General features: G+C 40.1%; 2 protein-coding genes across 4 annotated transcripts in view; one reads left to right on the forward strand and one right to left on the reverse strand.

The window, feature by feature from the left end:
* LOC110261468 (uncharacterized) overlaps nucleotides 1-17947 on the reverse strand; it is a 321036-nt gene extending 303089 nt beyond the window's left edge. For all 3 annotated transcript variants that reach the window (XR_014814453.1, XR_014814452.1, XR_014814459.1), the window contains exon 1: nucleotides 17538-17947. The gene's annotated coding sequence lies outside the window, so the exon portion shown is untranslated. The remainder of the gene's footprint in view (nucleotides 1-17537) is intronic.
* The window catches only part of RASGRP1 (RAS guanyl releasing protein 1), a 977163-nt gene that overhangs the window by 681300 nt on the left and 273954 nt on the right, over nucleotides 1-21909 (forward strand). The window contains exon 7 of the mRNA XM_084973917.1: nucleotides 16774-16875. The gene's annotated coding sequence lies outside the window, so the exon portion shown is untranslated. The remainder of the gene's footprint in view (nucleotides 1-16773; nucleotides 16876-21909) is intronic.

Consider the following 21909-nt stretch of genomic DNA (forward strand, 5'->3'; position numbering starts at 1 on the left):
AACACCAGATCTGAGCCGCATCTGCAACCTACACCACAGCTCATGGCAGTGCTGATTCTTAACCCACTGAGTGAGGCCAAGGATCGAATCCTCATGGTTACTAGTCAGATTTGTTAACCACTGAGCCACAACAGGAACTCCAGATGTTTTATTTTTTAACAAACCATTTTAATTATTGTATTAAAATGTGCTGGGATGAGCTTGATAAGCTTTTGCATTGTATGCTTAGCTTCTTCTATGGTCTAATTGGTTTTTGATAAGACATTTTGCACAGAATCCTGTGCTGGTTCCCTTTTGTATCCCCCCTTAAGTGTTAGATTTCCTTAGGGTCCAACCACTGAACTTTTTTTTTTTTTTTAACCTACACTGACTCCCTTGGAGCTCTCATCCAGATTTATGTCTATAAATACTATAGACTGATAACTTCCTCATTTCTAGATCCAGCCTGACATGAATTCTAGTTTCATATATCCAGCCACCTACTTGACATCTCTTCTTGGTTATCTAACTGGTATCTCAGACTAAGGTATCCAAGACTGAGTTTCTAACATTTTCCCCCAAACTGTTCCTGTTCATCAACATTTTAGTAAATGTCAATTCCATTTTTTCTAACTGCTCAGCCCGGAAAACCTTATAATCACCATTGACTTCCCTCTTCCTTTCTCATGCCACATCAGTTAGTTAGCAAAGAAACTCCTAACTTCTCATCACCTCTATGGCTACTACTCTGATCTAAGCCACCATTATCTTTGTCTATATTATTTCAATAACCTCCTACTAGGTCTCCTTCTAACTTGTCTTCCTATAGTCTGTCTTAGCACAGTGTCCTCTTAAAATATTGATCAGATGATAACATCTCTCTGATTAAACTGGTGGTGGCTTTTACATACCTACTAGGATGGCTACATACCTATTAGAATGGCTAAAACTTATTTTTTAACCTGACATACTAAATGCTGATGAGGAAGAGGAGCAACTAGAACTCTTATACATTGCTGCTGGGCATGCAAAATAGCTCAGACATTCTAGAAATCAATTTGGTGGTTTTTATGAGGCTAAATGCACACTTAAGCTAGGACCTGTCAATCTTACTTCTAGGAATTTATGCTAGAGAAATCAAAACAGAAAAACATTTAACCAAATATTTATCACAGCACTATTCATAATATTAAATCAATTGTCCCTCAATGAGTAGAAGGTACATCCACACAAATGGAATATATTCAGCATTAAAAATAAAATGGTGTGTTAATGTACAAAACATGCATTACATAAAAGTGAAATAAGTCAGTCTCCAAAGGTCACCTATTATAGGAATCCATTTATATACTATTCTAGAAAAGACAAAACTATCAGAACAGAATATATCAGTAGTAGCTGGGGGGTTGACATAGGAGGAAGTTTTGGCTATGAAGGACAGCACAAGGGAATTTGGGGGGATGATGAAACTGGTTTTATCTAGTAATGGTTATACAAGTCTATGCATGTGTTAAAACTCAGAGTTGTGTACAAAAAATTTACCGTATATAAATTTTTAAGATAAGATGATGATAACCAAGAAGATATCTGAAGCTAATAACTGCAAAATATTATCTATCATCTTATAATTTACTTGGTGGGCATTAAGTCTTTCATATTATTTTCCATACCATATTTGAAACATATCTGAGTAAAAATTAAAAATTAATATTAGTATATTCTCAGTCACCTGAGAACTGTGTAGTGCCACTTACTCATTGCCTCTCCTTAAGGTGTATTTATGACCATGCTGGTGCCAAGAGATCACCTAAGTTGTAGCATTTAACTGTCAGAGTACAAATAAACATATCTGATTGCTGTTCAATTGATGTCCTAATGTCAAAATGACAATAATTGTCCCACAACTACCATTCTTACTCATGTCAAACTACTTCATAAGAAAATCAAAACTTACACTGGGCATTTGTAATTAAAAGATGTTTTTACAGAATGAGACTTTAGTGTCTTAAGTTACTTAATAAATTGTGATTTGATCTGACATTATGTGATGCATTAATTACCACTTATGTATGAGAAGAGAAGAGAGGTGTATATAACTCATAAATGATGCATTAAAATCAACCAAAACCCTATGACTTCACAGTACACTGTATGAAATTTGTTGAGAGTTTAAATAGAGGAAAGTAGTAGAGAAATTGTGTCATCACATAGCACATTGTAACAAAGTAGCTGCATGCCAAATTCAGTGAGTGAATTTAATTTGAAATTAAAGTTGGTTATATAAGGCTATAAGATTTTTAAACCTAAAGAATTTTTTCCTAGTTTTATATTTGTATATACATATTTAAATAACATTATACTAAAAACAATTTGTGTCAATAGCAGAGATTCAAGAGAATTCTTTTCCTTTTAATATTTTAGAAACACTGCCATAAAGCAGTTTCCCTTTTTTTTTTTTTTTTTTTTTGGCCGCACTTGCAGCATGTGAAAGTTCCTGGGCCAGGGATTGAACTCAAGCCACAGCAGTGACCCAAGCCACTACAATGGCAATGCTAGATCCTTAACCCAATGAGCCACCAGAAAACTCCTAGGAATCACTTTCACAGAGAAAAAATCCTTCATCTTTAGGAAATACAAGTTCTTTTTTCCCCGGTGTTATGAGACCAAGCATGCTTCTGGCCTGGAACAAGTAGACATCCAGCTGCGGACTGCCTACTGATGGAAGAACAATTTTTGTGGAGCTCTTCTCAGACCACAGCTTCTGCAGAGCAAGGAGAAGCCTGGCTCAGCTACTGAACTCACTCTGCTTCCTGATCCCCAGTGACCCATACTCTCTGCCGGTCCAACATTCCACTTTATTGCCTTGGGTCTGTTTTCCCTAAAACTCTACCCAGATCCCAGAACACTTACTCATTTCCTTATTGCACCATTAACACCCAACCTAAGATGAGAAATTTGACTCTGTATTATCTTTGTTAGCACCTTCTGGAAAAAAAAAAAAAAATCACCCTTCTTCCCCAAAACTCACAGGATGAGATCTTTAGATACTTTGATGTGGCTCCTCCCCACACCCACCTCTTCATTTTCCTCACACTCATCCATTCAATAAATATTTATTGAGCAGCTACTGTGATCTAGATGCATTGCTAATGGGATACCTGAATCTTCAGTTTCTCTCTTCTTCTAACTGCTCTACAAACTCTCTTTAGTACCTGTTAATATCTCCTGGTTGCAGCTCTCGGGTTTTCCCATCATACAACCCTCACTGTTGCTGCCACCATGACTCACCTTGCCTTGTCTTCTGATCCTGTTGCTCTTGATGAAGCAAGAAGGACTCTCACTAATAAGATTGCATCAGTTAACTCCCAGAGAAAGGTCTTAGCCTCAGTTCTCTTAAATGACTAATGTTTCAAATATTCTATTATTTTCTAAAATATCTTCCCTTTGCCCATCAAAAAAATTATGATAATTTTCCTGCATGCTTATTGGAATTACATTTTAAATGGCACCAAATAATTTCACATCTAAGATTCCTCACTCCAGACCCATATATAAATCCTTGAGCTGAATCCAAACAGGGCCACTTTATCACCTCATCATAACTTTAACTACCTGCCCAATTTGGTCATTGCCCAGAGGGTTAAGAATGTTTTATACAAAAATCTTTGTCCCTGGACTAACCAGATGCTCCAGTCATTTCCTTTAAGAGTCTTCTTATCAAATGAATTTATCACATCTGTAGTTATGTAATGATCATAACAACCAATTTCACAGGATTGTTATGATCATTATATAACTACAGATGTGATAAATTCATTTGAGTAATAAAAAATAATAAAATAACACTTCTGCATAATTAAGCTATCAACTCAAAAAAAAAGAGTCTTCTTAGACACTTGTCACTCAATACATTTTGCATAACAGGATGCCATTGATAATTATTATGGAGGCATAAATAAATGTTCATCTGTGTTATAACCAAGCTGGTTATATTGTATTTGCTTAACTTTCAAATGACAATTATTTCTTAAGCTCCTTCACTTCCCAATCTCAAAAATGCTTCACACTTAAACAAAACATCGAACACAATTTCACTACTGAATATAAAAGCAATCAAAGTAACCACCTTTAAAAAATAATTAGTAGGCAGTGGCAGGAAATACTGCAGAGCACTTTCCTATTTCCCCTTTGAAGGGTCAAAGTGCATTTTTTTCTCATTGCTATTTTATAAAAGTTGGAAATCAATTTGTTTCAATTGAAAATAGGAATTTGAGATTAGCAGATGCAAACTATCATATATAGGATGGACAAACAACAAGGTCCTATAGCACAGGGAACTATATTTAATATCTTGTAATAAACCGTAATGGAAAAGAATATGAAAAAGAATGTGTGTGTGTATACACACCAAAAAATGAATCACTTTATACCAGAAATCAATGCAAAACTGTAAATTAACTATGCCTCAATAAAATAAAAAAATAAATTACTGAGAAAAAGCCACACAACAATAACAAAGGAAAAATAATAATGCCATTTTTAGCTCTCAAAAAAGGGAGGCAGGGAATATGTATCTTGCAGCAGACAGTTGGAACATCCTATAAAATGCCACATGATGGGTTTTACCTAAAATTTCTGAATACTTTTCTAAGTGACTAAATGCTACTTGCTCAACTAGAGAAGAAAGTCAGTTTCTCCCTTAGTACCTTCTCCTTTCCTATCCCACCCCAAAGAGGAAAAAATAGCATCTGTGTAGAGGTTTAGGACAAGAAATCTATTACTCCAAAAGCTAGGTTCACAGGTCTCTATAGCTGACTTTTCAAACCCTCTGTCATCAGTCTGGCTGCAGTTTGAGTGGTTTTTGGCCCGTTTCACTGGCTTCAGCTCAGCTCATGCTGACACATATGGAGGGGGCTGAATTCAGTCTTGGGGTAGACAATTTACGAGCACTTATAATCATACACCACCCACGCACAATTAAACCTGAAAAGAAGCGATGGATATCCTCGGCTGCAGTGTGAAAATCCCCGTCCTCCCCGCACCTCACTTTTTCCAGATTACCTTTTCCAAGGCCTGAGTGCTCACAGTCTGGAGCCAGGAAACGGGAGGCCGGTTTTCACAGCCTCAAGCATTCCTTTGATTTCAGCTCTCCTGTGAGCAAGATTTTTCCCTGATGGGTCTTTCCCCTCCCACCCCATATCGCAGTGATTTTTCACACAAAACTACAAAGGGCTAAAAAGCCCTGACCACACACCAGCCACCTGACAATGAGACGGCACAACTGTGTCAGCATGTACAATTTAAAATTTGACCTTGCATGAAACAAAAGCATTAAGAGGAGGAAACACCATTGCAGAGACCTACTGGGAACAAAGTGTTTCTGGAATAAATGACTTTGCTTTCCATCCCCTACCCTGTTGCTCTAAAAAACCTGAAAACGCTTTACGTTTTTTCCAATTTCCATTTTACAAAGTGAGTCTGTTGCCATACCACCTAGCTCTCTATCAACAGGACTCCCAGTAGGCAGATGGTAGCAGCATGATGGGCCAGGAGGATAATCTAGGAAGGGGGGGACAGAAGCTGAGGTTAAAAAGAAAAAGACATGGGCCAGAGGAAAGGATGAAATGAATCTAGAGGGAAGCCATAGAGCAAGGGATCCTCTTGAACAGAGGCTGAAGTAGGTTGAGAAGCAGCTGAGATGTGGAAGGCTAAGGAGTCTGGTCACCACCACAGAACTCATCCCAGTACAACTATCTAGAGCGGTAGGGCAAGAGACATGGGTTTTTTCTGGAAAACACCATGGGGCAGATTCTGAAGCAGCAACAGTTGCACTAATATTGTGATGCTTCCAGATATTTGACATGGTAATGAGAGGAATCTAGCAAAACCTCATGAATTTTCACAAATTTCTAAGCACAAAAATCTAAGTGATTCTGAGAGGAGACTTACCAGCAGATTGGCAGGATCACCCTCACACTTAAAAACTGAACTGCATTGATGGAGTTACCATTGTAGCTCAGTGGAAATGAATCTATCTGACTATCATCCATGAGGACCCAAGTTCAATCCCTGGCCTTGCTCAGTAGGTTAAGGATCTGGCGTTGCTTTGAGCTGTGGTATAGGTCGAAGACATGGCTCGGATATGGCATTGCTGTGGCTGTGGCTGTGGTGTAAGTCAGGCAGCTGTAGCTCTGATTCAACCCCTAGCCTGGGAACCTCCATATGCTGTAGGTGCCGCTCTAAAAAGACAAAAAGACAAAAAAAAAAATAAATTGAACTACATTGATCTAATGATAACTGTAATTTACATTTTGTCATTTTCCTAATCCTCATCTTTCTTCATATAATAATTACTGACTGAGATTTTCCCACTGTGCTCACAATACTACAGAGAAGGAAGTGAGGGCTTATTCCATGAAATTGTAAGCTCCCTGATGGTAAACTCTTTGTTTTGTCCAGTTCTAGATTTTCAGAGCCCAGAACAAAGTAAGTGTTTACTAAATGTTTGCTGAATGAATGAATGAAGCAAGCTTATAGCCTAGTAATAGTAAGTAATATAATGATATAATAGTAAGTAATAGAAGTAAGCTTATAGCCTAGTAGTAGTGGTCTATAGTCTTATGACCACTAGAATATAACTATTCTATAGTTAGCTACTATAATGCTAACAAAATTAATAGTGAACATTTTTCCAAATTCAGAGGACTTGGCATATGGATGAGGCAGGGGCCAAAATTTCCTACACCTTGGAGTTCCCGTTGTGGCTCAGTGGTTAATGAATCCGACTAGGAACCATGAGGTTTCGGGTTTGATCCCTGGCATTGCTCAGTGGGTTAAGGTTAAGGATCCGGCATTGCCGTGAGCTGTGGTGTAGGTTGCAGACTCAGCTCGGATCCCATGTTGCTGTGGCTCTGGCGTAGGCTGGTGGCTCAGCTCCGATTGGACCCCTAGCCTGGGAACCTCCATGTGCCATGGGAGCAGCCCAAGAAATGGCAAAAAGACAAAAAAAAAAAAAAAATTCCTACACCTAAAAGAGAAATTCCTTTTCCCTCTTGTGGTGGTGTTATGGAAGTGACCACAGTCCATGGAAGAGAAGCTGTCTTTGGATCTTTGAAACATATGCATGTAGAACCATGCTTTTTTTGTTTATTTTTTAAAGATTTACTGAAGTATAGTTGATATACAATGCTGTGATAATTTCTGTTGTACAACAAAGTGATTCAGTTATATAGGTACACACTTCCATTCTTTTTCAAATTCCTTTTTTTTTTTTTTTGTCTTTTTAGGGCTGCACCCATAGCACATGGAGGTTCTCAGGTTAGGGGTTAAATCAGGAGCTGCAGCCGCCGGCCTATACTACAGCCACAACAATGGAGGATCTGAGCCATGTCTGCAATCCACACCACAGCTCATGGCAACACCGAATCCCCAACCCACTGAGTGAGGCCAGGGATCGAACCCACATCCTCATGGATACTAGTTGCACTTGTTAACCACTGAGCCACAACAGGAACTCCCCTTTTTCAGATTCTTTTCCCACATAGATTATCACAGGATATTGGGTAGGGTTCCCCACGCTATACAGCAGGTCCCCGTTAGCCAGTCATTCCATATACCACGGTGTGTATATGCCAGTCCCAAATCCCCAATTCCATCCCGCCCCCCAGCCTGTCCCCTTTGGTAACTGTATGTTTGTTTTCAAAGTTGGTCTGTGTCTGTCCTGCAAATAAGTTCATTTGTATCCTTTTTTTAAGATTCTACATGTAAGCGATATCACATGATATTTGTCTTTCACTGTCTAAGCCACACTTGATATATGAGCATGTGAGCCAGGTGGAGAAGGAGGGATTCCTTAGCCTAAACAGAAGATCATGGCCTTAGGTATTGTGCTAGTCAGAATCCTGGCAAGCAAGTGACAGCTCATTCACATGACTGACCAGAGAGAGTTTCATGAAACTTTTTTTTCATAAAAGTTTTTATTTTTTTTTGATTTTTATTTATTCCATTATAGTTGATTTACAGTATTCTGTCAACTTCTACTATACAGCAAAGTAACCCAGAATATATATATATTCTTTTCTCACATTATCCTCCATCATATTCTATCACAAGTGACTAGAAAGGTTAGAGTTAAGGGAAATCAACAAGGGAGTGGTGTTAGTAGCCTTTAACTGAGAGACTGAAGACACAAGGGGAGAAAGGGCTTACTGAGACCTGAAAATACTTGTAGCTCTTGGGAAGGACTACCCAAGAGGTCCCGTGGCCCTGGAAAGAAGAAAGTGGCCACTGCTAAACTGTGGCCCAGGCAAGGGGAGGCCAGGGAATGCACAGCTTGGTCTTCCCTCAGCACTCTCATCTGCCACTGCCATTGCAACTGAAAGCCACATGAATGGAGCCTGGTTAGGGCAGTTCATAGCAGTCAACCTCTCCATGCATAGAGCTGGGGAAATAAGGATAGAAAACAGGTCTGGAGGAAGCAAGAATATTTCTAACACATATTTGCGCCTCAGTGTCTACTTTTTCCTTTTGGTTGAAAAACATGTATCCCCAGTAGAGGAAACACATAGTTTTTTGTTGTTGATGTTGTTATTTTGCTTTTTAGGGCCGCAGTTGTGGCATATGGAGGTTCCCAGGCTAGGGGTAGAATTGGAGCTGCAGCTGCTGACCTACATCACAGCCAGAGCAACACCAAATCCAAGCCGCATCTGCGACCTACACCACAGCTCACGGCAATGCCAGATCCTTAACCCACTGAGCAAGGTCAGGGATCGAACCTGTGTCCTCATGGATACTAGTTGGGTTTGTTAACCACTGAACCACGACAGGAACTCCAAGAAACACATAGTTTCAATCAGCAGATGTATCATGGCAAGATGATCTGAATTCGCTTATACTTCCACAGGAAACATAAAATGTACCACATCAGTGCTCTCCATAAGGCACAACCATGACACAGGATAAAAAAGAAATGGGGTTGGGAGGAATGACACAAAACATAGCATCCACTGTCCCTGCTTCTGTGCTGAGTCTCAGGACTAATTTGATAACCACAGCTTCCTCCTTCTGCTATCCCTTCCCTGTTCCTGTTCCCCTCTATAAGTTCCTTGGCTGGATAGTCTTTTCCTCATAGTGAGACTCAAATCTTATTTGTACAAAATCTGATTCTATGGCTGTCTTGTATTTATTGAAGTGCTGCAATTTTTCATAAGCCAGGTTGGTAGAAAAATACTAAGAAGGGCTCTAGTAAATTCTCTAAGCTTTAGGCACTGCCCTCATCCCTCCTGTCAGGTATCAGCCATCCATGTTCTCCTTTACAAAGTTGGATCACCCAGGCCAGTAGAGTGGTCCCATCTCTGCATGTTGGTTTAGCAGCATGAGAAGCCAGTCCGTCGCAGCTTCCAATTTAGTGGAACCATGACCCTCTCAGAAGTCTTCTCTTGGGCACTAGAACCTCCAAAACCACCAGTCCCCAGATTAGAATCGAACTTCTTTAAGTGCATTATTCATATCTTGATTCTGAAGCATCTGACTGTCAGGGAAATGGCACTATATTTTGACCTCTGCTTTGAGGCATACAGCCTAACCACACAGTTCTCTGTCTCCCTGTAATTGCAACTGTGTCTGCACTAATTCATTCCACCAGTGTATCAATGATGAGGTGGTGAGTTTATTGGACGAGAACTCATTTCCATGCTTTTTTGCCAGTGAGTTATATAAGGGATAAAATAATGTATCCTATAAGTCTAGGAATGGTTATGCTGGCAAAAGAATTAGGAGCAAAGAGAAAATACTTGTTTAGAACATGTAGCTATTCTTTTGAGGAAAAATGGCTGCTGTCTCTGTGATGGGAGGGATCCAACAATATGGTAGTTAAGTTGGTCATCCTAGAGAATGATGCTGTATCATAAGCTCAGTATTGGTCTCTGCCGTTGGAGATACTGAGATACAGAGGTGAAATGCTGAGCAGTGGCAGTAGCCAGGTTGGTCTTGATGAGGGAGATCATGCTGAGGAACCTCAATCCCTGCTGCCATAGCAATGTTGTTTAAGGTGCCCATTGACCAAGCACCAGGTTGGCTGAGATACATTCTGACTGATAGCCAGAGGATTTTATTTTGTCCACCTGACTATCAAGAGCCTCTCCACAGTGAAATGCTCTCTGGTGAGCATTTACATGATCAAAGAATATTCTGTGCCCATTATGAGAAATCTATCCTCATACATTTCCCTTTGTTACCAATCTCCAAATCGTATTCTATAAAGTGCCTGACCAGCTTGTTAAGTTTTTAGTCACTTCCCATGTAGATGTGGATGGAAACCTTAGGCCATCTTTCAGTGGCCTAAGTAAATAACCAAATAGTCCTCTTAATGTTTTCCTAATTGGAATAATTTCCCTCCACTCTGGTCTTGCAGAGCCACCCCAACTGGGATTACAGTGCAGTGGCTGTGCACGTCTGTCTTCTGCCCATATCTTATAACATCAGGCCTAAGTCTTTTGCTCCCCAGTCACATGGTTATAAGGGACCCCACCTAAGGCTATAGATATGAATTGTGCTAGAAGAGGCAATGCAGCAGAAGTGGGTGTTCAAAGAGTGAGCCACCTGCACATGTTGAATCTTATCTTTTCTATGCCATTTTCATTTGATGGATTGCTAATGCACATGTCCAATTCTGTGGACAGTGGGTCAGATAACACCCAGTTCACTGAGGGTGACTCAAGTTACATAATAACTTGATTTTACATAGTTAGTGTAATAGTTTGAACAGTCTCCCCCACCTCCACCCCCACCCCCCAAAAAGATAGTCTCCTAGAACCTGTGGATGTGAACTTTTTTGGAAAAGGTATTTTGCAGGCAGAATTAAGCTAAGGATTTTGAGATGAGCTCATCCTGGATTACTAGGGTGTGCCCCAAATCCAACTACAAGTGTTCTTTTTAGAGACAGATGAGGAGGAGATGCAGATGAGAAGTGGGAAGAATGGAGGGAGAGAGTGGAGCCATGCAGTCACAAGCCAAGGAATTTCTGGAATCACAGAAGCTGGACCAGGAAAGGAAGGAAACTCCTCTGAAGCCTTTAAAGGCACTGTGGCCCTGCTGACACCTTATTTCAGACTTCTAGACTCCAGAACGGTGAGAGAACAAATTTCTCTTGTTTTATGGCACCAGGTTTGGGATCATTTGTTACTGCAGGCACAGAAAACTGATGTGGTCAGGCATTTAGTTTCTACTAGGGCCTATAGCAAGGCAGAAACTATTTAAAGAGAGAATAATTTATCTGCAGAAGGGGTCTTGGTTACACTCGGAATACTAGAGGTCTGCACTGATTCTCCTGTTGGGGCTTGCTAAGATAAGGGGGCAGTTGTTGTCTTAGATGGGGCTGGGGGAGCAGGAGTTCTTCCTTATGCAGTGAAAGATCAGGGGATTTGAGAGGTTTCAGCTCTCAGTTGTCTATGTTTGCCTCAAACATCCTCATCTTATACCTTAGGAATCTCCTCTTTTTCCACTTAGACCTTATCTTATACAAGAACAAGCAGTGTTGCACATTTCCTGATGAAGCAACTTGCCGCTCAGAGTGATAAAGCAGTTTGCCTGATCCCATATAGGTGGTTATGGCCAAAGCCAAGAGTCATTCCCAGGTAAATTTGAATCCTCAGCATATTCTATTTCAGCAGGTTGCAAGCACCTAGAAATCTATGTGAGAGAGGAAAGGTAGGTGGAGATAGTGTATGTGTTTAGCCAGGTGATCTTCAGTGGTATGTGCCCTGCAGCTGTAATAGATAAGGAAATTCTTGAAAAGCTTAAATTAGATCTGTTTGCCCTGCAGCTATAAAAGGTAAACATCTCTAAACACTTCCAAAGAGGCTGTTCAGTTTTTTACCTCTGCCCTGAGTTGAGCTTTCAAGGCTAATAATTTGTCCTTTCCTCTATGTTATCTGGGTTTTGTAAGTATCCAGTCCATGGCACAATCTATATAATCTAAATCTGACAAAACAACTCACACCACTGTCACATGACCTCAGCCATTCACAGACACACCACTCTATGCGACAGCTGTTGATAATTTGAGTAACTTATCCTACCACATACTTAAGTTATCCATTTCACCTTGGCAAAGGATTAAGTGCACCTTCATCAAATATGTGAGAAACCTAAACACAGAATCCCATTTTGAGGATCTGTTTTCAGGAACAAATCCTGGTTTCATTTACTGGATCAGCCTAGTTCCCGGCAGCAAACAGATGGTATGGTCCAAAGGAATAATTAAAGAAAGTTTAACGGAGGGCCATTTATAGGAGAGTGGGTAAGGTTATGTTAAACCAACAAGAAATGGTAAAGCGTTTGGCCAGTAAGAGTTGAATGCTGTAACCACCCCTAGGTCAAAGGTGTCAGGGGAGGAATTATTTGCTGAAATGTGGAGAGGGTGGAAGATGGAGAGAAGGCCATCCAGCTGGAGCTGTGGCTTTTGGTATAGGAATCCAGCCAGTACAAAGCAGCTATGACAAGAAAGGAGCCAGGATGCTAAGTACCCTGATATTTTCTTTCCTCATACCTTGTAGCCTCCTGCTGATGCCTCCCATCAGGCAAACGCAATCACAAGCCAGCAATTTAACTTCTGAATCAGTAGTATGTGTATAACTGGCTTTGGAAGCCAAAATATCCCTACAGCAATGAGGCACTAAGCCAGCCCCCTGGTCTGACATATTTGATTGGGATGGGAGTATTCAATTGGTATGACGGCACCAGAGCTAGCAGCCCTCTTGTTCCAGCTCATTCCCTCTGTGATTGCCGAGACGGGAGGAAGCAACCCCCTTCCACCTCCAGAGGCTGAGTATATGTCTGTGTGTGTACCCTTCCCCTATTAAACTGGCTTCCGGGGGCTGCAATGTGCTTGGCCTTAGGAGTCAAATACAAGGGGACCTGACTCCTAGCCCTGACTTTTACAACCTGTAGGATAATGGGCGAGTTAGTTGCCTTGAACATCAGCTGTTCCAACTATATAATTTGGCATAATAACCACCCTAACAAGAATGTTGCAAAGAGTAAATGAAATGATGGAAAGTTCTTAATAGGGCTTTTCACACATGGGAAAGACTCTTTAAATGTTCCTTTTCCATACTGACTTTTTTCTTGTGCTGCTGCAACCACTGTGTAAAACATATTTGTAGCTCATTTTATGAGAACACATTCCAATCAGCTTATGAAACAAAAACCTTTAAAACACAACTTATTTTAAGGTGAGAAGGGCCTGAATTTAGGCAAAATTGTGGAGGTGTGGTTGATGATCCCATTCACAGAAATGACAGGATCACTCTAACTGGGATAAAGGAAGTTTACGCTACAAGAAATAATTATATGAGAAAAGCTACTTAACCAAAAGTAACCACAGATCTATGCAGATGCTCTAAGGAAAAGGCTCTGGAAGGATATCCACAAAACTGTTAACAGTGGTTAGTTCCAGAGACCAGAATGGGATTGGAGGGCTGTGAGCAGTGAAAATACTCATGTCTCTGAATATTTAAATATTGCCTAAAGAATTTAAAAGAGCATGCATATTCATTCTGTTTAACTTTTTAAAACCTTTAACATTCTTATATGGTTCAAAATAAGATGTCAATATTATGGACAAAGCAAAGTGTCTGCTAGGAAGTATAGTAATATATAAAGAAATGATGATAGGTAATAAGTAAGATGTTATAAGTCTCATTTATTTACTGAAGAGGAAAATTTTATTGACTGATTTAGCACATGGTATGTAAACTAATGCTGTTGGCCATTATATTACAAGAGAATATACCTTTTTATTCATATTTATCCCTAACACCTAGTCTAATAACTGTTATATGCTCAGTAAGCAAATATTATATGACTAATGAATTTTTTAATTGAGAGACAGTGGTATGGTGTAAAGAACAGAGTTAAATCAATTATCGTGGGTGCTTTACAACTTCCCTAAGTGTCTGTGCCCTTATCTATAAAATGGGGACATTGGTAACATGAGAAGTTCCAAGACTATAGTTTTAATAAACCCGTAATTGTCTAAAGTTTGAGAACTTACATTGAATCTCCAATGATTTATTATGCCAAGCAAGATATTAAAAAATTATCATTTACTGTCACTATTATTTCATAAACAAAGGACATTTTAACACCAAAAATATAAGAGAGACACAGTTCAGAATGAACAGTTCTTCCCAAGAAAGGATGATTGGCAACATTAGAGCAGTGCATACACACACACACACACACACACACATACATACATAGATACATGCAAAATTGTATAGGAAATTTGACTAAGATTTACAGCAGATTTTGAATCAAAAGGTTAAATGAACTTTGGTTTCCCTCCCTTCATCCCTAAGAATTAGTAACTACTTTTTTATTTTTCTAAGTTTACTTAATATTTTTTATTTTCCAATTAGAAAATATGCTCTTATTTGTTTTTTTAAAAATGATGTGCATAAAGGAGAAAATGAAACCCACTTCAAGCCCCTCCCCTACTCCCATTCCCCAAATGAACTGTAACTAAAGTATAGGATATCGTTTCCTATTTCTGTGAAGCTATAAACATACATGTATGGGAATAGCTTTTATAAAGGAAAAGAACTTACTCAAGTTTTCTATCCATTTGCAGAGTAGAGAGCTGCATACGTTGTAATGAGCAGTTGAACTGGATGTTGATAATCTTTAGGGAAAATATTTGTTGGGCTCAACTGAGAAGACTGGCTCTTTGCCATACATTCTTCATAGTTGGACAGGAGGCTTGATTTGAAAGCTTTCCTGATCTCAGCAGGCAGTTCATTCCTGTGTGTTGTACATAAGAGCCTAAGATCTTATCTTGGATAAAAATCTACTAAAGATGAAGGTAAAAGCTGAGTGTCTGGAGGCAGAAGATCAGGGAGATATTTGGAACAGAACTAAAGGGGTTGGTGAAGTCATCCCCCAAGGCTAGCCAGAAATCAAGGGTCAGGAAACCAGGGTCTTGAAGTGGGTACTGGCCCCCATCAGAGAGCCATGTTCATGGCTGTGTTTGGGTGGCACAAGCTTAGTGAATGGAAGCACTTTCATCTCTGGAGGTTCCCATCATCTGCTAATTCTCTAAAAGTACCTTTCAGGACTAGAAAGCACCTGGAAATCGGTGCCAGGAAGCCTTTGGGAAGCTGGAAGAGTGGTTCCCAACTGCTGGTAGATGTTCGCCTTTTCCCAGGTTTCAAAATGTGAAAGCAACAAAATCCAAACATTTTCAAACCCCTGAGTTAGTGCCCCAGATTTGGTCACAAACATTTGCCGTGTTTGCATAGACAAAGATAAAGATAAGAGGAGGCAATTGGCCTGAACTGGAGTATAAATGATCCCCATTTGCTCACTATTTATTCATGTTTAGCAAATGAATGTGTACATTGACTGAGTTGAGACAACCTCAAAGTATGTAGTCCATACACTTTTACCCTTTAAATATCAAGAATGTTGTTCACGCTCAGTAAATGAGAATGGGGGCAGGGGGTGGACAGTTACTTGGTGTGAGTATGGGCAAGTATATTCTCCTTTGAGTGATTTCCTCATCCTCATAAGGAATGGCAAATACCCCACTCAGGTGACACTGTCCCACCTTATATATGGAAATTATCATTAGGAATCACACAGAATTTCAATTTAGGTCAGTATATAGCCCCTGTGCCCTTCTGAACCTAGTGCCCCAGGCAGCCTCTGGGGCACTAGGTTCAGAGCTGGTACCATACCTTAAACTGTTTGTCAGAGCTGGTACCATACCTTAAACTGTTTGTCATATTTGGACCCAGCGATCTCTAAGATTCCTCCTAGAACTGCTCTACTGTTATTCTTTAGAAACAACCCATCGAAATGAGGAAGAAAACTATATCTTTGAAATAAAGTGTTTATATCAATATGTTTAATCAAAGATCATGATTAACAGAGAAAGGGAACTAATTTTGTCTTCCCTGTGTTCTTATTGTCCCTTGTCTACCTGCCTTCCTAGCTCTCTTGGGCCATAGAATTTCTAGCTCTCTTTCTTCTCTTCTGCCTTGCGTGAATTCTGCAGAGTGCATCCTCTTCCTCCATTCTTTTTCACAGGTGATCTATGACCTCCCCAGATCTCAAAACCAATCTGAAAGTTTCCTAAGCTTTGGATTTTGAGTCTGGGATGTGATAGGCCCACAGGGGGCGATGTAGACTTCAGCATTCCAAGGAGAATGGGGGTGGAAGTTACCATATTGAAAATACCACTGATAACAGGAATGCCTTAGGCTGCTGTGGCTTGTAAGCCACAGCGCAGCAAGCTACACTTCCCTACATGTGTTCCATGAGCCAGAGATATTAACTGGTTGCTCAAATAAGTATGATCACTTACATGGCAAACTGTGTTAAGCAACATTAGGCAGATTTCTTTACTAAGAGATTATGCAAAGCTTTTAATACTAATATGCATTATGAATCTCTAAGAGGAGGGTTAGACCGTGCCTCATTTCCCAAATTTATTGAACTCCAGTACCTTTTTAATCAAGACTCATCTTGTGAGACTAGGGTTCCATAAGACACATGTTGGGAAACCAAGCCCTAGCATTCTAAAGGCAGCTTCCTCATTTTATACAGATAAAAAAAATAAAAATTAATCTTCCTCAGACAGTTTATAGGCAGAGATGGGACAAGCATCCAGGTAGCTCAGAGGTTGGCTTTGATCTTCTCTTAATGACACGGGCCCTTAAGACAGTTCCTAAAGATTACACAAGAGGTTAGTTCCAGCACATAAGTGAGAAACACCCTCCTTTTCTTCTGTAGGTCCTGCTCCATGGTGTTTAGTAAGAAAGTGGATGTTACAAGCAGACACTAGAGCTGGAAATAACTTTGGAGGATGCCTGGTCTGACTCCCTTGTTTCACAGGTAAGGAAACTCTGGCTCAAAGAAGCATATAAGATTTACCCACAGTCACATAACAGAGCTTGGATTAGACCTAAATCTACTGAACTTGATTTCCAGTATGGAATCCAGCATACTGCAACCACTAACTCCTGAACTAGCAAAGATGGTTTACTGAAGTCAAGATGAGCCCTTTTGGTGATGAAAACTTACACAAATTATATATGTGTGTATAAATAGATAGACGGGTGGGTGGGAGGGAGGAAGGAGGGAGGCAGGGAAGGCAGCAAGGATGGAGGAGAGAAAGAAAGAAATCATTTTTTCAACTCCTGAAGGGGCTAAGAGTTAGGGAAAGAGTGAAGGAGAGTATACATTATAAACAGCTAAAATGTACCCCAAAAAAGTCTTCTAAAAAAGTGAAGGAAAAAACAACTCATTCAAGATATTCAAAAGAAAATCTGACTTTTCATCATCACCAATTAGTGGTTCTCCATCCTGGCTGCATATCCGAATATCTGAATCCTCTAGAAATCTTTTCAAAAAAAAAAAAAACCTCCCATGTTTGGGGTGCGGCCCAGACACTGGCAGCTTTCAGCAACCTTGCAGGTGATCTCACTGTGCAGCCAGAAGTGAGACGTACTCGCTGAACCCAGGGAATCCAAGGCAGACTGCCCCTTCACTCCTACCTTATCCAGCCTCTGGGTCTGCGGGTGGACTGTCCAGCTGAGAGGTTTTCCAGACGTTCGTTCACAGTAGAGGCTTGCTCACGGCCTCACCCTGAGTGTGCAGCCAGAGCCAGCAACTCCCAGCTTCTTTCTGGGCTTCTAGCTGCCCTGGCCTGCCTTACTGGCTTCCGTACCCCTCTTAGCATTTGTCATTAATCCAAAAACATGGGGAAGCTAAAGTGAAATCCTTCTGTTTGTTTATGTGGCAACAAGCTCAGAGTCTATGCCGAAAAAAATGTCCTTGGCCTTTGACAGGGCCGCCTTGAAGATGCCTCCATCTGTTTTAAATAGTCCAGAAACTAGCCCGGGAAACCAGTGCCCTCCACCAGAAGCCAGTCTGCTGAATCAGCCCATAGGAGCAGAGAGAGACTGGGGTGATTCAAATGCAAGGGTGTTTTTGACATTTTTTGTATCATTTAGCTTCAGAGGAATGCAGAACTTTTAAGGGAGGAATTTGGATTTGACTGTGGAGAATAGGTCAGATGGAGATTGATTTGTGAGATTGATATTTTTGGTTTTGGGGAATTCTTGAAATACAGTGATGAATTCCCATGTATGGAAGGGAATTAAGGGTTTATGACATTCACTTTAAAGAAAAGATGTCATTATTAGGAAACAAATCCTTTAAAAGCCTTGGAGAAGAGTTTAGGGCTACATCTTTGAGACTTCAGAAAGATATCTAGAAGGCAAGGAAAAGAAAAACATACATGCTCTCATTCTTACATGTATAGAGAAGAGAAAAATAAAATAATCTTTTTAAAAGTAACACAAATGCAGAGTTCCTGTCATGGCTCAGGAAGTTAAGAACCTGACTACTATCCATGAGGATGCGAGTTCAATCCCTGGCCTCGCTCAGAAGGTTAAGGATCTGGCATTGCCATGAGCTGTAGGGCAGATCACAGATATGGCTCAGATCCAGTGTTGCTGTGGCATAGGCTGGCAGCTGCAGCCCCAATTCAGCCTCTGTCCCAGGAACTTCCATATGCTGTAGATGCAGCCCTAAAAAGAAAATAGAAAAAATAAATAATAAAAGTAACACAAATGCAAATTTAGAAGCCTCATCTATGCTGTGAGGAAAAGAAGCAGAGTGATGGGCTATAAGGAAAATTCAATATTAATTAAGAATAGTAAGGATATGAGGAGATAGCACTGCAGTGGGAACAAATGAAAAGTGTAAAGTTATTTTTCACAATGGGTTCTACGCATACATGGAATGCTCACTATATTTAGGGAGGTGTAAAAACACAAGCTTCCTGCCCTCAAGAAATCTACCCTCTAGATAAAGAGGCCAGAGAAAAGTATGATGCTAATAGCAAAAGGACATATAAATACAAATGGCAATTTGAAATACAAAAGATATTCCACAATATAAGTGAAAAGTAGGCTTAGAGAGTAAAGATGCCAGGGGCTCCATACAAGGAAGAGGGTTCTTTTGGCTGGTGTAACTGGGGAAGAATCCCCAGAAGTAGGGACCAGAAAGCCAGCTTCTGAAGAAGGGGATAAGACTCAGGAGGCAGGAAGAGGTGGGGGGCAGGAGTGTGTCAAATGGGTGGCAAAGAGAGCACAACTTGCACCCATCTGCAGCATCTTCCTATCTCTCACCTACAGAAACTACAGAGACTTAGGGAGCATGAAGAACATGAGGAAATCTCTGCTTTAGCATTTTCTTGCTCTAAGGAGCACTAGAGATTTTTTTTTTTAATTATTTAAGTATAGTTGGTTTACAATGTTGTGTTGGTTTCAGGTGTACAGTACAGTGACTCAGGTATTTATGTGTATAGATATATGTTCTTTTTCAGATTCTTTTTTTTCAAATTCTTTTCCCTTATAGGCTATTACAAAATATTGAGTAGAGTTCTGTGTATTATACAGTAAGTCCTTGTTATCTATTTTATATATAGTAGTGTGTATCTGTTAATCCCAAGTCCTAATTTACCCCTTCTACCACCTTTCCTCTTTGGTAACTGTAAATTTATTTTCTATATCTGTTTTGTAAATAAGTCCATTTATTTCATTGTTTTTTAGATTATACTATAAGTGCTATCAAATGATATTTGTCTTTCTCTATATGGCTTCTTTCACTTAGTATGATAATCTCTAGATCCATCCATGTTGCTGCAAATGGCATTATTTCATTCTTTTTTATGGCTGAGCAATATTCCATTGTATGTATGTACACCATCTTCTTTATCCACTCCTCTGTTGATGGTCTTTTAGGTTGCTTCCATGTCTTGGCTATTGTAAATAGCACTGCAGTGAACATTGGGATGTGTGTATCATTTCAAATTAGAGTTTTCTCCAGATATATGCCCAGGAGTGGGATTACAGGATTTTATGGTAACTCTTTAGTTTTTTAGAAACCTCCATACTGTTCTCCATAGTGAACATGCCCACCAGCAGTATAGGAAGGTTCCCTTTTTTCCACACCCTGTTCAGCATTTATTGTTTATAGACTTTTTGATGATGGCCATGCTAACTGATGTGAGGTGATACTTCATTGTAGTTTTGATTTGCACTACTTTAATACTTAGTGATGTTGAGCATCTTTTCATGTTCTTTTGGCCATCTGTATGTCTGTCTTCTTTGGAGAAATGTCTGTTTAGGTCTTCTGCCCATTTTTTATTTTATTTTTTTATATTGAGCCGTATGAAATGTTTGTATATTTTGGACATTATTCCCTTGTTGGTTTCACTGTTTGCAAATATTTTCTCCCATTCCGTAGGTTATCTTTTTTGTTTTGCTTCTGGTTTCCTTTGCTGTGCAAAATCTTTAAGTTTAATTAGGTCCCATTTGTTTATTTTTGTTTCTATTTTCATTATGCTAGGAGATGAGTCAAAAATATATTGCTGTGATTTATGTCAAATAGTGTCCTGCCTCTGTTTAGGAATTTTATAGTATCCAACCTTACATTTAGGTCTTTAATCCATTTTGAGATTTGTGCGTGTGTGTATGGTGTTGAGAAAGTGGAGAAAATAAACATATTTTGAGCACTCCTCCATGAGCATACCCTACACTAGACACTTTAAATGTATAACAATTTAGTCCTCAAAATAAAAATACCAAAATCAACATCGCTATATGGGTGGTGTCATTGTTCCCAATTTCCAGAAAGGCACCAGGGGCAACAGAGATCTAGAGAGGCTAAGCAACTTACTGAAGGTCATGGAGCAAAGAAGTAGAAATACTAGGAAGTGATAGAGGTAATGAGTATAATCAGAGGCAAAAATGAAGAGATCTGGATCTTCCTTAGAGATTTGTCTTTTCCTTCCAAGGTCCTCCACCTGTTGCCTGTGGGCCTCTTCCTTTCTGCATCTCACAATTTAATCACACCATAGAATTTCAGAGTTTAAAATGGCCTTTAGAAAAGTACCAGGGGCTAGGAGAGGTGAGCCTGTGTGGGTGCCAGGGGTCACACAGCTGGCAAGGGGCAAAGCTCAGGAGCCAGCCTCCCATATTCCTGCCACATGTGCCAGCCTGATGATGAGAGCCTGGATAAATAGGAGCAGAGACATGTGTTGTTTCTAGGCAGTTGTAGGAGGAGTTCTGTTTCCTGGTGGTTGTCTGACTCACCCCTTGCCAGAAATGTAGAAGTATCTGCCAGTTCCAAATCCTAACATACTCCACCTCTCTCTAGCTTTTGAGAAGGTTTGTAGTGGGTGGCAGAGCATATTTCCTATATGGCCCCTCTTCTTTACCCTGAGCCAGATGGAGAAGGATTCATTGAAAAAACAGAGTGGGCCACAGAGACTCAAACTCTTCACCCTCATACCTGCCTTAGACCACTGGGAGAAGAGGCCAAGGAGAGGCATCTCTGGCAGTTGTGGGAATTTGCTAAAGATTGCAAATCAATAGTTGTCAAGAAACAAGATTCACCACAGGTGTAGCATCTGTTTTCACTCAAAGGCAGATTGACAGTGGTGGCTGTGCTCTTGGGTTCTGAACATCTAACTGCAGACTTAAAGAAATGTACCACAGGCATGACTGAGGGTCAGAACAGAGGTATTGACTTTACCTCTCACTGGTGTCTCTGGTCATTGAATGAGAAGTAGAAAAATCAGCCCTCACCATGGGAGAGAGGGGACTTAGGTTTGCTGCTTTGAAGGTAAGTTACTGATGGCTCTTGTGGCCATTAGACTAGGAAATAGCACATGGGCTTATTTTCTTCAGCCCAAAGGTCAGTTACCACCAAATCTTACTCCTGGGACTTGGCCAGCCACTGCTTCCATTAATATAAGATACTCTAAATGCCCATCAGTTCCCTTCCATACACACACACACACACACACACACACACACACACACACACACCCCATGAGGTAAGATTGGATATGCT

Source organism: Sus scrofa, chromosome 1 (genome assembly GCF_054392235.1).
Source record: "Sus scrofa isolate SSC_HxYL_T2T_F1_AM1 chromosome 1, Sscrofa_HxYL_maternal_Yorkshire_Landrace_v2.0, whole genome shotgun sequence".
NCBI classification, from domain to species: Eukaryota; Metazoa; Chordata; class Mammalia; order Artiodactyla; family Suidae; genus Sus; species Sus scrofa.